Source organism: Primulina eburnea, chromosome 8, assembly GCF_022965805.1.
Source record: "Primulina eburnea isolate SZY01 chromosome 8, ASM2296580v1, whole genome shotgun sequence".
Taxonomy (NCBI): domain Eukaryota; kingdom Viridiplantae; phylum Streptophyta; class Magnoliopsida; order Lamiales; family Gesneriaceae; genus Primulina; species Primulina eburnea.
Genome location: NC_133108.1, coordinates 27509832 through 27525519, shown reverse-complemented (window position 1 = coordinate 27525519; position 15688 = coordinate 27509832).

The window sequence follows — 15688 nt, the reverse complement described above, 5'->3', positions numbered from 1 at the left end:
TTACGAAATTCAGCGAAATATACTCCCCATGTCTAGTCAGAAATATACAAATTCTGTAATAAATCTTTTGATTTCTATCTTTCTATCTTTATTTATTGGCAATTCAGATATTTCAGTACAATTCCTGCCAACATTTCAGTACAAATCATATCATAACTGATTTAATCTGTCTATATCAAAACTGTCTGTCCGAATATTATACATTCTCAGTCACCAAAATGAAAACTGAATCCACTATTGTGTGTTTCTGACACTATCTGTCATTTCAGATTCGAACTATTTGATACAAACAAATCAGTTAATAATATAAATTAAAGAAAAATACCTACCTGGTATTCGGTTCTGACTATCGATATCAAATTCTGCTGTACAATTCTGAAACATTTGACATCACAAGATAATCATTCTCATACAGTAAAAATCACATATCTGTTAATCTGATCGATGCTCTGCTCTGATTATCGAAATTAAGTTCTGAACATTCGGATCACATTTCTAAACTGCTTTAATTCTCGAAATCAACTCTGATTCGGTTTGAACTGTATATACTCTCCACGGTTCACAATATTCTATATCAAACATGGATTTAGAACAACAGTACTATCAAATCAGATTCGGAATATCAATAATCTGTACTGATCTAGAAGCTAACAATTCTCCAGCAGTTTAAAACATAATCGGATAAGATAATCTGCCAACTCAGACAAAATAAATTTTCTGACATTTCTGAAATTTCTGATATTTCAGATATCGGTATCGTTCTCAGCCACTGATTACAATCTCAACTGTGTCAAAATCAATCGGTAAACTAACTTCAGATATCGCATATTCTGAATACAATCTGTTTCAATCAGGATTCATATCTGAATAATTTCTGTATACAATCATCACAGTTCTCAGAATATTCAATACCATTTTCAATTGTTTGATTCAATCGATCAGATGCTGCGAATATATCAAAATATCATAGATATAATGAGCATAAATCATCAGAATATCTCTGAACACATGATTTATCAATTTATAGATAGAACTGAACATTTTCAAGAGAATCATTATATCAGATGTAACTCTTGGCCAGTACTCTTCTACTGATCTTTCAATTCTTTCAATTCACTCTGCCATTCTGTACATTCAATATCATTCTGTACTGAATTCTGATAAAACAACCATTACCTGCTCTCAATTCAATTATGAAGTATATCTTTCAATTTGAGGCAAATTTTGAATCTCATCTGGACAATCATCAGCCAACTCGTACATCATTGGCAAATCTGCCAATGCTAGGCTCGATTTCAGTACGTCTACTGAATACATAAGGATGCCATCTGCTCCTTTCTGTAACAATCGAGTCATAGACAATACAAATATCAAAGGAATTCTAAATCTAGAATCCTTACCGTGAAATCTCTACTCATCAGCCATATCTGGTCTGAATCTTATACTCTCCTGAAAGGAATCTATAATAGTTCTGTACTTGTTTAGCATATTAATATCAATAATGCGGTCAAATCTAAAAACACAAGTACATCATAATCTAACTCGATCTCATTCTTTTCTTACTGTAATATACACTATTTTACCGAAATCTTTGATATCAATATTTTCCCCAAAGGTAAGGAAATTAATACTATAGTACAAACAGACCCAACAGATACAGCATATCTCAATGCAACTTAGTTAAAGATAATCGTATGGAATGCATTAGTATATATCAATACATATGCAATATAGTCATAAAAGAACAGTACCTGCCATTATATCATCAAGTATCTCTTGGGTCTGTTCCTCGGTCACTATCACCAGATGGTCCTGATCCCTGAAATCTTCGAGAATCTCTCTGTGGACAAACTCTAGCAAAATGTCCCCGCTGTTTGCAGATATTGCAAATACCAATCACTCCCTGGCATTGCTCGGTAGGATGTCTTCCTCCACAAGTTCTGCAATACACTACATTGTAACTCGAGCTAGGTGGAGCTAGATGACCCGCTCTCTAATTTCTTGAACTGCTTCTTTCGAGCTTGTAACTGTTCTTTATTCCCACTACTGCTACTGCCCATCTCAACTCTGTGGGCCAGTTGCTGTGAACTCGATATTGGAAGAACATACGATGCTCCCTTTTGTCCTATCAGAACTGTTTCTGCTCTTTTGGCTCTGTTCAATGTATCAACAAAATTAATCGGTCGTTTCACATTCACCAATTTACGTATCTTCGGATTCAATCCCGAATGAACTGATCAGATATAGATTCATCATTTCTAGCCACATGAGGGACAAAACGTAGCAAGATAAAGAACTGAGCCAAATATACTCATCAATACTCAAGTGACCCTGTCTCAAATTTAAAAACTCTGCACTTTTGTCTTGTCTGTATGATACGGGGAATTTTTTTTGATAGAATTCAAACTTAAAAATTTTCCACGTAATTAGTGAACTACGTTGTTCCAAAGCTTATTTGGTTATTAGCCACCAACTCCTTGCAATTTCCTGTAGCTGGTTTTCAATCAGTGTAACTCTACAATCATCTGTGAAACTAAGAAATTCAAATAGCATTTCTATATCTTCAAGCCAATTCTCACAATCTACTGGCGTCTCAGTACCCTTTAAAATCGGCGGTTGAAACGACTGAAACCTCTTCATCTGTGTTTCCATCGAAGTTTCTGATATACCTATCTGTTCAGTCGAAGTGCTACCCCTTTTCGAAATTCTTCGAGGCGGTATATCTGATTATCAAAGAGATTAGTACACAATCTATACAATTTGTCTCAGCCCTCCTCTGATCATATATCTCTGATCCAGAATCGGTTCTGATTCAATCTTGATACATACATGCTGTACTCAACTCAGATAGCAATACAACATGTAATAAGGAAAGAATTAACTCATGCTAGCATACACAATGTAGATCAACATTATAATAAATCACATGCTAGCATACACATGCAAGGAAAGAACTCAATCTACCCCGCTCATTCTCTTCTATCTCCATCTAAAGGATCTATCGCTCTGATACCACCTGTTGTGGGGACCCGGACGCTAATCATCTTCTTAATCATCTTTGGGATTTAATTATCAATTAAGATAAACAGGGTCTAAAAATTTTTCTTTTTAAAATGTAAATACGGAACGTAATGGAATTGAACTAATATACATCTCAGTATAAACGTACAATTATATACAACAATCATTCAAACTAGTCTAAGGTTCGACTACTAAATTTCAAGTATTAAACCAAGTCTACAGTAAGTCCGGAATCACCACTCTAAACTCTTCTTCTCTCATTATCTTCTTGACCCAGATCTTATCCCACCTGTTGTCATGCACACATACAAAACAAGACAACAGCTGGATACTCCGGTGAGAATAAATCACAGTATAAAACATGGTAGACATGCATGAACACAATATAAATCATAAAGCATACTATCATGCATAAAATCAATAACAATAGGTTCCATAGTCTATGAAACCAAATCAAAATAAGTATGCCATAACAATGGGTTCCATAATCTCTGAAACCAACATAAAATAAGTATGCAATTCAATTCAATTCATATCTTGACTCGACTCGACTCTAACTCTAGGGTTCCCGGTGTGAATAAGACGTCACTGTCTGTCACCTACCCTCCCAATCGGGGTAACTGTACGTCTTATTCCTAGACTTCGGTATTGTCTGTATCGAATGTCTACAATCGGATTGACTCTGATCCGAAGAGTCGATACCACTGAACGTCTAGTTTGGCATGTCTGCCAATGACTCTCCTATCTCAAATGCTTGAATATAAATCTATAAACAAGACATCATCATATCAAGAGATTTGAATATAAGTCTATAAACAAATCGAAATCATATCAAAAGATAAACAATAATTCTAGTATGTGATTTTGTTGGGAAACTCAAATTGAATCTCATTTGAGTTGTGTCTTCCCCAAACAAACATGAATTATACCTTTGTCTTCCCGGTCTGACGAAGACGAAGTCTTGTATTCCAATCTGTCCATACCCAGTCTGGCAATGACAATTGCATAAATACAATATCAGTATATAACTCAATTCAAAACCTATTCTGGTCAATACTCAAATCAATACATAATCCGATCCATATCGGAACAATGTACAATCTTATTCATATCAATGATATCACGATACAATCGAAATCATTACTGAATCTGATCAATCTCAATCAACTGATGTTTCGACGGCATAACAATACAGTCTTGATAACCCCGTCAATTTCAACATCACAGAGTTACTACTATAATTCATAATCAGTATCATTACAATTCATAATCTCAATATCGGTTCACATAGAATCAGTAACAACACAATTCCGATATCAAATCTCAAATAATTTAACTCTGAAAATAATAACAATTGTATAACCAGTCTATTCTTTAATCTGACTTCAATCATACAATGTCTACTGTAGTAGAAACACCATATCTGATTCATATTAAATTTTGAAAATATCATAAATTCAAATCATGTCTAAACGTAACAAAACTTACGTCCAGCTGTAGCCTGCGTCGATAGGAACTCAATACTGCACTCGGATTGAAGATTGTACGGTTAGATTTCCCAAAATCACGAATCTATGATTTGAAATCTAAGAATTCCTTTGGCACTCGTTTCTTTATTTCTTTTTGCTTCAGGGGAGACTAAGTTTGTTTCTTATCTATACATATATATACACGTTGCATTCCAATAGACCAAGTGGCGATTTTTAGTTTTGATTGCCTCGCGCATATGCACGCACAATGCCGCGCATATGCGCTGGAGGTTCTGCCCGGCACCTTCCGCATTTATCTTCTTGCGCATATGCGCGTCACTCTTTCGCGCATGTGCGCCCAAGGTTCTGGACGTTCGGCGCATGTGCGCTCATACATGTCGCGCATGTGCGCGGGGATTCTTCCTTGCACCTCATGTCAAATCTTCTTTCGGCTCTCCCGGTCTGATCCGTTCCGTTTATAATCATCTCAATTAATAAATAAATCATTTCAGATTAATCTCAGATTACAGTAATAAAATCTCGGGCCTTACATCAAGCTTATAGGAAAAACTGATCATACATTCAAGCACATTTTACATGGTTGTATTTGATCATTAAGTATCATCAAGTGCTAGGAGAATTCTTTGTAATTCAATATATTCGAGAACAATTTGTATATTGTTTGTTCATTCAGTTGAGTAGACTAGGAGTTTCAGTTTTTGAGGTGTTAAGTCTAAACTGAACTGAGTTTTTGCAAATTGCTCGTAAAGATCAAAGCCTTCTAGTGTGAGTCTTCCCAAAAAGAAGAAGAAATAACGTAGGAGCTTGAGTTCCCCAAATATCCAGAAACAAATTTGCATACATTTTACCATTCAATTTACATTGTCAAGCTATTATTTGAACTATTCTAGTATGTTAGTTTGGCTTTTTTCTGCACATATTTTGTTATCAACTAACACTGATAATCGAGAATACCATGTTTATTTTCAAACCAGACTGAATTATTATTGAAGAAAAAAATTTAGGAAATTTTTATTCAACCCCCCTTCTAAACACTTCAATTGATCCTATCAAGTAATATCAGAGAGAGCTTACTCTTGTTTCTGAACACTTTCTAAAACTTCGTTGAACAAGATCTCAATGTTCTTCAGATAAGAATTTGATAATTGGAAGATAAGGATGCAAGCTCATTTAGTTGCACAAAACGATGATATGTGGTACATAATTACTGGTGGACAAATGAAAATTGTGAAGGCAAACTGTAGAGCCCAAATTCAGCACACGTAAAACATATGTATTTATTTAATTGTTAAATTATTTATTTAAGTTTAAAATGATTTTTAACGATGCATGATTTATTAAATTGTATTATTTTAATTATTTATGTTTATGTGATGCGTGTTAAAATGTTTTCTTGAGTATCATGTTTCAGGCGATTGTTCGATGCGAGATCGAGAAAAAGAGACCGGAGACGATTTTGGCAATTTTTAAACCGTGATATTTTATTTTAAGTTGGGTTTGGGGCATTTTAAAAGGTTTATTTAAATTTTAGCATTTTAAAAGCCTAATTTAATTATTAGGTGATTTTATAAATTTAAATTTTTTAAAGATTTGTCAACTTGTACATTTTATTTTAAATTAAGAGATGTTATATAGGTTAGAGGAATTTTAATATTTTAATTAGTTGTTAATTATCAATTAAGCACATAATTTCCCCTAATTACCTACACTAACTCACGCACACACCCACATTTACACACACTCACACACGTTAGATACACACACAACTCTTGGCCTTCTATTTCATTTCATTTTTGAAGAGAAAATTAGGGTTCTTAAAACAAGATTGCAGCCGCCCCTCCCTCTTCAGTTTTCCAGCATATTATTTTTGAGTTTTCTTCAAGAAAATCATTTCACGATCGTCCCGGATCAACCATCGCACCATTCTCGCTTCGGTCTCATCGGGTCGGTATTTTAAATATCAACATGCATGTATAATCTTTCGTGATGCAACCCGGGAGAAACTGATGAGTCGGGTCGGGAACTCTGTCGAGTTTGCTATCAAAATATCGAAAGATTTATGAGTTGGACGTCTGGTTTGAGTCTTGTGACTCCTTGAATGATTTAAGAGATTTGCGAACAAGAAGACAACAACGTGAATGGGCGTCGGAGGGAGGTCCGGCGTGACCACTCCGATGCTTAAGTCAGCAGGGTACTCAAGCAATAAAACCAATGTAGCCAAGTGATGGTTGTGTGATTGGTGTAGAGAGTAAATGAGAGTATTAAATGTGAGAAGTAGTGACTGAATAGAGAATAAATGCAATTAAAAGAACCTGGTATTTATAGTAGATGATGCAATGATGACCTCATTTTCGTGTTTGAGTATTAATTGTAGTAGGGTGACTGATTATACCCTATTGTTCTGACATGTGAAATCTTATGCTAGTCACATCCAACCCACTTGATTTTATCCACCACTTGCACTGATGTCAAAGATAGTTCGGCTGAATACATTGTGTTTATCTGCGGTATTAAATGCTTCACTCATATCGAGATGGCCAAGTAGAATGCTTCTAGGGTAATTATATAAGGGCTTGGGCATTCCTCGTCTCGGGGAAGTCATGTTCCGGGGTGATCCAATGGCCCGACCTATTGAATGACTGCCCACTTCATGATTTTTCTAAGTTGCACTCTCCTCGTCCCGAGCAGTTCTATGACTCGGGGCATTAATCCATTTTGCCATGCTACCGGCCTAAGAGCATCACATCCTGGCCCGGGCACCAACTATGGATATGCTCCATGGCCCGGGAAGTCCCAGGGTCTATCCTTGACCCGGGATATCCCGGGGTATCATCACTCCCTCCTTTATTAGTCGGGCTAGAGTCCACTCGCTGTCCCGATTGGTCTCGTGTGCTCGGTCAGGAAAATCGCCTTTTCACTTGGTATTTTTCGAGCTGGTTGTAGTGTATTGACACGTGGATATTGCTGACGTAAGCCCTAAACTTCAACCTTATGCAAAACGTTTAGTATTCCTGAGGATGATCATTGTGGGGACCCGGACGCTAATCAAGTTCTTAATCATAAATGGGACTAATTAATCAATTACAAACAGGGTCTAAAATTTTTTTTTTTTAAAATGCGGAACGTAGTGAAATCAAACCATATATACATATCAGTATATATATAAAATACCAGTCCTGTATTTCAACATTTATTCAAACTAGGGTTTAAAACTAAAGTCAAGTGTTTAACCCTACATCTAGTCCAAGTCCGGTGCCACCACTCTAATCACGATCTAGCTCTTCATCTCCTCGACCCTGAACCTGTCCCACCTGTTGTCAAGTACACATACAGACAAGACAACAGCCGGATAAACCGGTGAGAATATACTCCCAGTATAAATCAATGAAACATGCAACCATATAAACAATATAAAGCATGTAATCAGGTAACATGAATATGTATCATAATCCGAAACATAAACAATACTCGTAGCTACATCATTTAAGACAGACTCAATCCTAGTCTAGGGATCCCGGTTTCCAGATGTGGTATTCCTATATCGAATTCCGTAAAGGAGGGAACCATAATCTCTATTACTCGATATAACCAGTGCCCCGGTATTCCTATATCGAATTCCGTAATAGAAGAATTCCAACCCCTTTACTCGATATAACCAAATATGGTGTTCCTATATCGAATTCCGTAATGGATTCCATTACTCGATATAACCATACATCCAGTGTCCTGACCTATCCGTCATGGACTGTAGCCCTATCGCTAGCATCCTATCTTGTGACATCGTGCAATGTGCCGTGGCGATACCACCACTATCCGGCACGGTGTGTCACAAGACAGTTCGACTAATACCTGTCATCTAAATATCAAGAGCACAAGTATATTAATCAAATAAATGCAAATATCAATGCAATAAATAAAGTATGTGATTTAGGGAAATCCAAGTCCAGCCGACTCAAGTCCATCTCCCAATACCACATTGACTTATACCTTTCTTTGCAGTCTCGGTTTCCCGCTCAGTCAAAGTCCTGACCTCAAGGCCTGTCTGGTACTGACAATATCAACAGTCTCATATCAATATACCAGTCAATTCCATAATAATCTGATCAATCTGGATTTAATTCAAAATCACCGGTATAACGGTACAATTCCAATATCCCCGTCTATACCAATTTACTAGATAATAGTTACAATCTATAACTCATATCCAATACAATCTATAATCAATCCATAATCCAAATCTGTCCGGTATCAACTGATTATAATCAGAAAATCATAACAATTCCATAATCAGTCTATTTCTTAATCTGACTTCGATTCTATGATGTCTACTATGTCAAGAACAACATATATGAGTTCCATTCAATTCTGACAATAGCATAATTTCAAAGCATGTCAAAACGTAGCAAAACTTACGTCCAGTTGTAGCCTACGTTGCTAGGAACTCGGTACCGAAGTCAGAATCAAAATCAGACGGACGGATTGATCGCACGATTGAATTTAAGATCAAAAGCTAAACTTTCCCCGAGCTTCCGTTTCTTGTTTCTGAGGATGAATTGCATGTACATATATATATATATATATACACGACATGCAGCCAAGCAAGTGGCTCGTCCTTGGCCAACCACGTCTCTCGCTCGGGCGGACATAAGTTTCCGCCCGGGCGAGTAACTCTCGGCCCTCGCAATTCAAGCAGTCTCGCTCGGGCGAGCACAAACTTCCGCCCGAGCGAGTAACTCTCGGCCCTCTTTCAGAATTCCGTCTCGCTCGAGCGGACAAAAACTTCCGCCCGGGCGAGACACTTTCGGCCCACCTCTTGGCTCTTCCTATTTCTTGGTCCGGGTTATAATCGTGTCCACTAATAATTAATAATCTCATATTAACATGATACAAAATCTTGGGCATTACATTTCTCCCCCCCTAAGATACGATTTCGTCCTCGAAATCACGAGCATTTCATTCGTATCAATAAGGAGTATATACAAACACTGTATAAGAAATTTACATCAGTGAAATAATGCTGGGAATTCCTGTCTCATATCTGATTCAGTCTCCCACGTGGCTTCTTCAACCCCATGACGAGTCCATTGTACTTTCACAAGAGGAATCGTCTTTGTTCTGAGCTGTTTTTCTTTACGATCAATAATCCGGATCGGTTTCTCAACATAACTCAATGTCTCATCCAGCTCAGTCTCGTCTGGTCGAATCACGTGAGAATCATCTGGGAGATATTTCCGCAGCATCGATACATGAAAGACATCATGTATCTCAGATAATGAAGGCGGCAAAGCAAGTCGGTAGGCACGATCTCCTATCTTTTCGAGAATCTCATAAGGACCTACATATCGTGGAGACAATTTCCCTTTCTTGCCAAATCTGCTAACACCTCTGAAAGGAGAAATCTTCAGGAATACTCGGTCTCCAGCCTCAAATACCAACGGTCGTCGTCTGATGTTGGCATACTTGGCTTGTCTGTCCTGAGCTGCCTTCATTTTCTTCTGAATCAATTTCACTTTCTCGGTCATATCTCTGATCATCTCAGGTCCAGTCTCAGGAACTTCAGAGATATCATCCCAATACAGAGGGGATCGACATTTCTTTCCGTACAACGCTTCGAATGGTGCCATCTCAATACTCGTCTGATAGCTGTTGTTGTACGAAAACTCACAAAGAGGCAATGCATCTTGCCAAGTAGTGCTAAAATCTAGCACCACTGTTCTCAGCATATCTTCCAGGGTCTGGATAGTTCGCTCTGACTGTCCATCGGTCTGTGGATGATATGCGGTGCTCAAATGTAACTTCGTACCAAGAGCTTGCTGTAAACTCTGCCAGAAGTGCGAAGTAAATCGAGGATCATGATCTGAAACAATCGACTTCGGCACTCCGTGCAATCTAACCACTTCCTTGACATAAATATCAGCCATCTGATCATATCGGTACGTCATCTTGTATGGAATAAAACATGCTGATTTGGTCAATCGATCAATCACGACCCAAATCGCATCACAACCTCGGGAGGATCTCGGCAACTGTGTCACAAAATCCATGGAAATGTGATCCCATTTCCATTCAGGAATGGACAAACTCTGTAACAATCCTCCTGGTTTCTTTCTTTCAGCTTTCACCTGTTGGCAATTCAGACACTTGGCTACAAATTCGGTCACATCAGATTTCATTTGTTTCCACCAATACTGTGTCTTTAAATCATTATACATTTTTCTGCCACCAGGATGAATACTGAATCGACTGTTGTGCGCTTCTGACAATATCTGTCGTCTCAAATCTGAAACATTCGGCACAACCAGGCGATTATTCACATACAAGACGTTATCACGTACCTGATACTCTGATCGATGTCCTGCTCTAACCATCGATACTGATTTCTGTACATTCTGATCACCTCGCTGAGCTGCCTTAATTCTCATAATCAGCTCTGGTTCTACTTGCACCGTATAAAGTCTTAACGGTCCATAATCTGTTTCAAATTCTAATCCAGACAAACAGCAGTCTTCTATCAAATTCGATACACCTATCGTCGATAAGGATAGTGCACATACCTTTCGACTCAGTGCATCAGCTGCTGCATTGGACTTCCCTGGATAATACTTGATTTCACAATCGAACTCTTTCAATAAATCCAGCCATCTTCGCTGTCTCATATTCAATTCTGATTGCGAAAACAGATATTTCAAGCTTTTATGATCAGAATAAATTTCGAATTTCTCACCGTACAGATAATGTCGCCATATCTTCAATGCAAAGACTATGGCTGCCAATTCAAGATCATGAATTGGGTAACGGGTCTCATGTGGTTTCAATTGTCTAGAGGCATAGGCAATGACATGCCCTCGCTGCATCAGTATACATCCCAGCCCTCTGTGAGATGCATCACAATAAACCACAAAGTCACCAGTACCTGAAGGAATCGTCAACACAGGCGCACTGGTTAATCTTTTCTTTAATTCAAGAAAACTGGTCTCACATTCCTCAGACCAATTAAACGGGGCATTTTTCTGAGTCAACTGTGTAATCGGTTTGGCAATACTCGAAAAATCTTGAATAAATCGTCGGTAATATCCTGCCAAACCCATAAAACTGCGAATTTCCGGCACAGATGTAGGTCTCGGCCAAGGAATCACTGCCTCAACCTTACTAGGATCAACTGATATACCGTCTCCCGATATAATGTGACCCAAAAACACAACCTGTTTCAGCCAAAACTCGTATTTCGACAGTTTCGCATACAACTTCTCAGTTCTCAGAATTCTCAACACCGTCCTCAGATGATTAGCATGCTCAATCATATTCTTTGAATAAATCAATATATCATCAATGAATATGATCACAAAATCATCTAAGTACTTCTGAAAGACGCGGTTCATCAATCCCATAAATACCGCTGGTGCATTTGTCAAACCAAAAGGCATGACAATAAACTCATAATGTCCATACCTCGTTCTGAATGCTGTCTTTGAGATATCAGAGTCCCTGACTCTCAGTTGATGGTATCCAGATCTCAAGTCGATCTTGGAATACACAGATGAACCTTGCAACTGATCAAACAGATCATCAATACGAGGCAAGGGGTATCTATTCTTTACCGTTGCCTTGTTCAGTTGCCTGTAGTCGATACAAAGTCTCATCGACCCGTCTTTCTTCCTCACGAACAGTACTGGAGCACCCCAAGGAGATACACTCGGTCTGATATATCCTTTGGCCAGTAAATCCTTCAACTGTTCTTTCAATTCTTTCAACTCGATCGGTGCCATCCTGTAAGGAGCTCTCGAAATCGGAACTGTTCCTGACATTAGCTCAATGCTGAAGTCTATCTCTCGAATCGGAGGCAATCCCAGAATCTCATCTGGAAAGACATCAGCAAACTCGCACACCACTGGCAAATCTGCCAATGCTGGGCTCGTTTTCAGTAAGTCAACTGAATATACCAGGAATCCATCCGCTCCCTTCTGCAATAATCGAGTCATATTTATGGCAGATATCAAAGGAATTCTAGCTCTAGAACCCTTACCATAAAATTTCCACTCCTTAGCCATCTCAGGTCTGAATCGAACAATCTTGTGGAAACAATCGACTGTAGCTCGGTACTTGGTCAACATGTCGATGCCGACAATGCAATCAAAATCAGATAAACCAAGAACCATACAGTCTAAATCAATCGTATGCCCATCGTACTGCAGTATACACGATTTCACAGATTTTACCGATATCAACCCTGTTCCTAACGGCGACGTGACAGATACTACAGTAGCTAAGGACTCAACAGGCAATGAATGCATTAAAGCAAATCGCTCAGACATAAAAGTATGTGATGCACCAGTATCAATCAGTACGTAAGCAGGATAACCAGAAATAAAACAGTTACCTGCAACTACATCATCAGGTGCATCCTGTGCCTGCTCCTCGGTCAAAGCAAAAACTCTGGCCTGCTATCTCGGAGGCTGGCTCACGATCTGGCCCCCTCCTGGCCTCTGCTGTGACAGAGTAGACGGTGCTGGCTGAAAAGTGTGCACGGCAGACGGTCGTCTACCTGTCTGAGCCGCTGATCCAGACGACTCAGCAGCCTGTGATCCCTGGGCACTCCTTTGGGGACACACTCGAGCAAAGTGTCCTTGCTGTCTACAGATACGACAGCTGCCAACTACTCCTCGGCACTGATCTGTGGAATGTCTCCCTCCACAAGTACTACAGTACGGTCCTGCATAGCTCTGGCTCTGACCGGTCTGTCTAGAGCCACTCGAACTGGACGAAGTAGTCCCTGATTTCTTAAATTGCTTCCCTCTAGCCTTCAAGAAATCCTTCTTTCCGCTACCGCTGCTGCCACCTTCAAATCGAGGAGGTGGTTGCTGTCCCGGTGCTGGAAGCACAACCGAAGCCTCTCTCTGCCTCATCAGGCCTGCCTCGGCTCCCTTGGCTCTGTTCAGGGCATCGGTGAAGTTGTTAGGCCTCCCAGTATTCACCAGCGTAAAAATCTCAGGATTTAGGCCATTTATGAACTGGTCTGCTACGGCCTCATCATGTTCAGCTACGTGGGGAGCAAATCGGAGCAATGTCGAAAACTTAGCCACATAATCCTCAATGTTCAACTGGCCTTGTTTCAGGTTTGCAAACTCGGCTCCCTTGTCCTTCCTATAAGAAACTGGAAAGAACCGTAGATAAAATTCAGTCTTAAACACATTCCAGGTAATTGCCGTACCTCGCTGTTCCAATGCCCTTTTTGTCGCAATCCACCAGTGTTTAGCAACGTCATGCAACTGGTGTATTATCAGTTTCGCCCTCTTTTCCTCAGTATACTCCAAAGAGTCAAACAGTGATTCAATATCGTCCAACCAACTTTCACAATCCACGGAGTTCTCCGTTCCTTTCAAAGTCGGTGGATGAAATGACTGAAACCGTTTCAGCAATTTCTCCATTGCTGTAGGTGTCACATCCATGGGAGGATTCGAGGTACTCCCTTGTTCTGGCATTCTCCTCGGAGGCATATCTGATAACCAAAAGGGTTAGCGGTTCCAACAATAATCCTGTTTCAAGCCTCCCTGGATCATCTTACAGCTGATCCATTCCAATAATACACAATACCATATCAATAGCAGATAAGTCAGGTAACATGTATTAAAGCGGTAAACATGCTAGCAATCAAAAGCAAGGAAAGAAAATCTCATTCTACCCCGCTCACTAGCTCCTATCTCAATCTCAAGGATCTATCGCTCTGATACCACCTGTTGTGGGGACCCGGACGCTAATCAAGTTCTTAATCATAAATGGGACTAATTAATCAATTACAAACAGGGTCTAAAATTTTTTTTTTTTAAAATGCGGAACGTAGTGAAATCAAACCATATATACATATCAGTATATATATAAAATACCAGTCCTGTATTTCAACATTTATTCAAACTAGGGTTTAAAACTAAAGTCAAGTGTTTAACCCTACATCTAGTCCAAGTCCGGTGCCACCACTCTAATCACGATCTAGCTCTTCATCTCCTCGACCCTGAACCTGTCCCACCTGTTGTCAAGTACACATACAGACAAGACAACAGCCGGATAAACCGGTGAGAATATACTCCCAGTATAAATCAATGAAACATGCAACCATATAAACAATATAAAGCATGTAATCAGGTAACATGAATATGTATCATAATCCGAAACATAAACAATACTCGTAGCTACATCATTTAAGACAGACTCAATCCTAGTCTAGGGATCCCGGTTTCCAGATGTGGTATTCCTATATCGAATTCCGTAAAGGAGGGAACCATAATCTCTATTACTCGATATAACCAGTGCCCCGGTATTCCTATATCGAATTCCGTAATAGAAGAATTCCAACCCCTTTACTCGATATAACCAAATATGGTGTTCCTATATCGAATTCCGTAATGGATTTCATTACTCGATATAACCATACATCCAGTGTCCTGACCTATCCGTCATGGACTGTAGCCCTATCGCTAGCATCCTATCTTGTGACATCGTGCAATGTGCCGTGGCGATACCACCACTATCCGGCACGGTGTGTCACAAGACAGTTCGACTAATACCTGTCATCTAAATATCAAGAGCACAAGTATATTAATCAAATAAATGCAAATATCAATGCAATAAATAAAGTATGTGATTTAGGGAAACCCAAGTCCAGCCGACTCAAGTCCATCTCCCAATACCACATTGACTTATACCTTTCTTTGCAGTCTCGGTTTCCCGCTCAGTCAAAGTCCTGACCTCAAGGCCTGTCTGGTACTGACAATATCAACAGTCTCATATCAATATACCAGTCAATTCCATAATAATCTGATCAATTTGGATTTAATTCAAAATCACCGGTATAACGGTACAATTCCAATATCCCCGTCTATACCAATTTACTAGATAATAGTTACAATCTATAACTCATATCCAATACAATCTATAATCAATCCATAATCCAAATCTGTCCGGTATCAACTGATTATAATCAGAAAATCATAACAATTCCACAATCAGTCTATTTCTTAATCTGACTTCGATTCTATGATGTCTACTATGTCAAGAACAACATATATGAGTTCCATTCAATTCTGACAATAGCATAATTTCAAAGCATGTCAAAACGTAGCAAAACTTACGTCCAGTTGTAGCCTACGTTGCTAGGAACTCGGTACCGAAGTCAGAATCAAAAT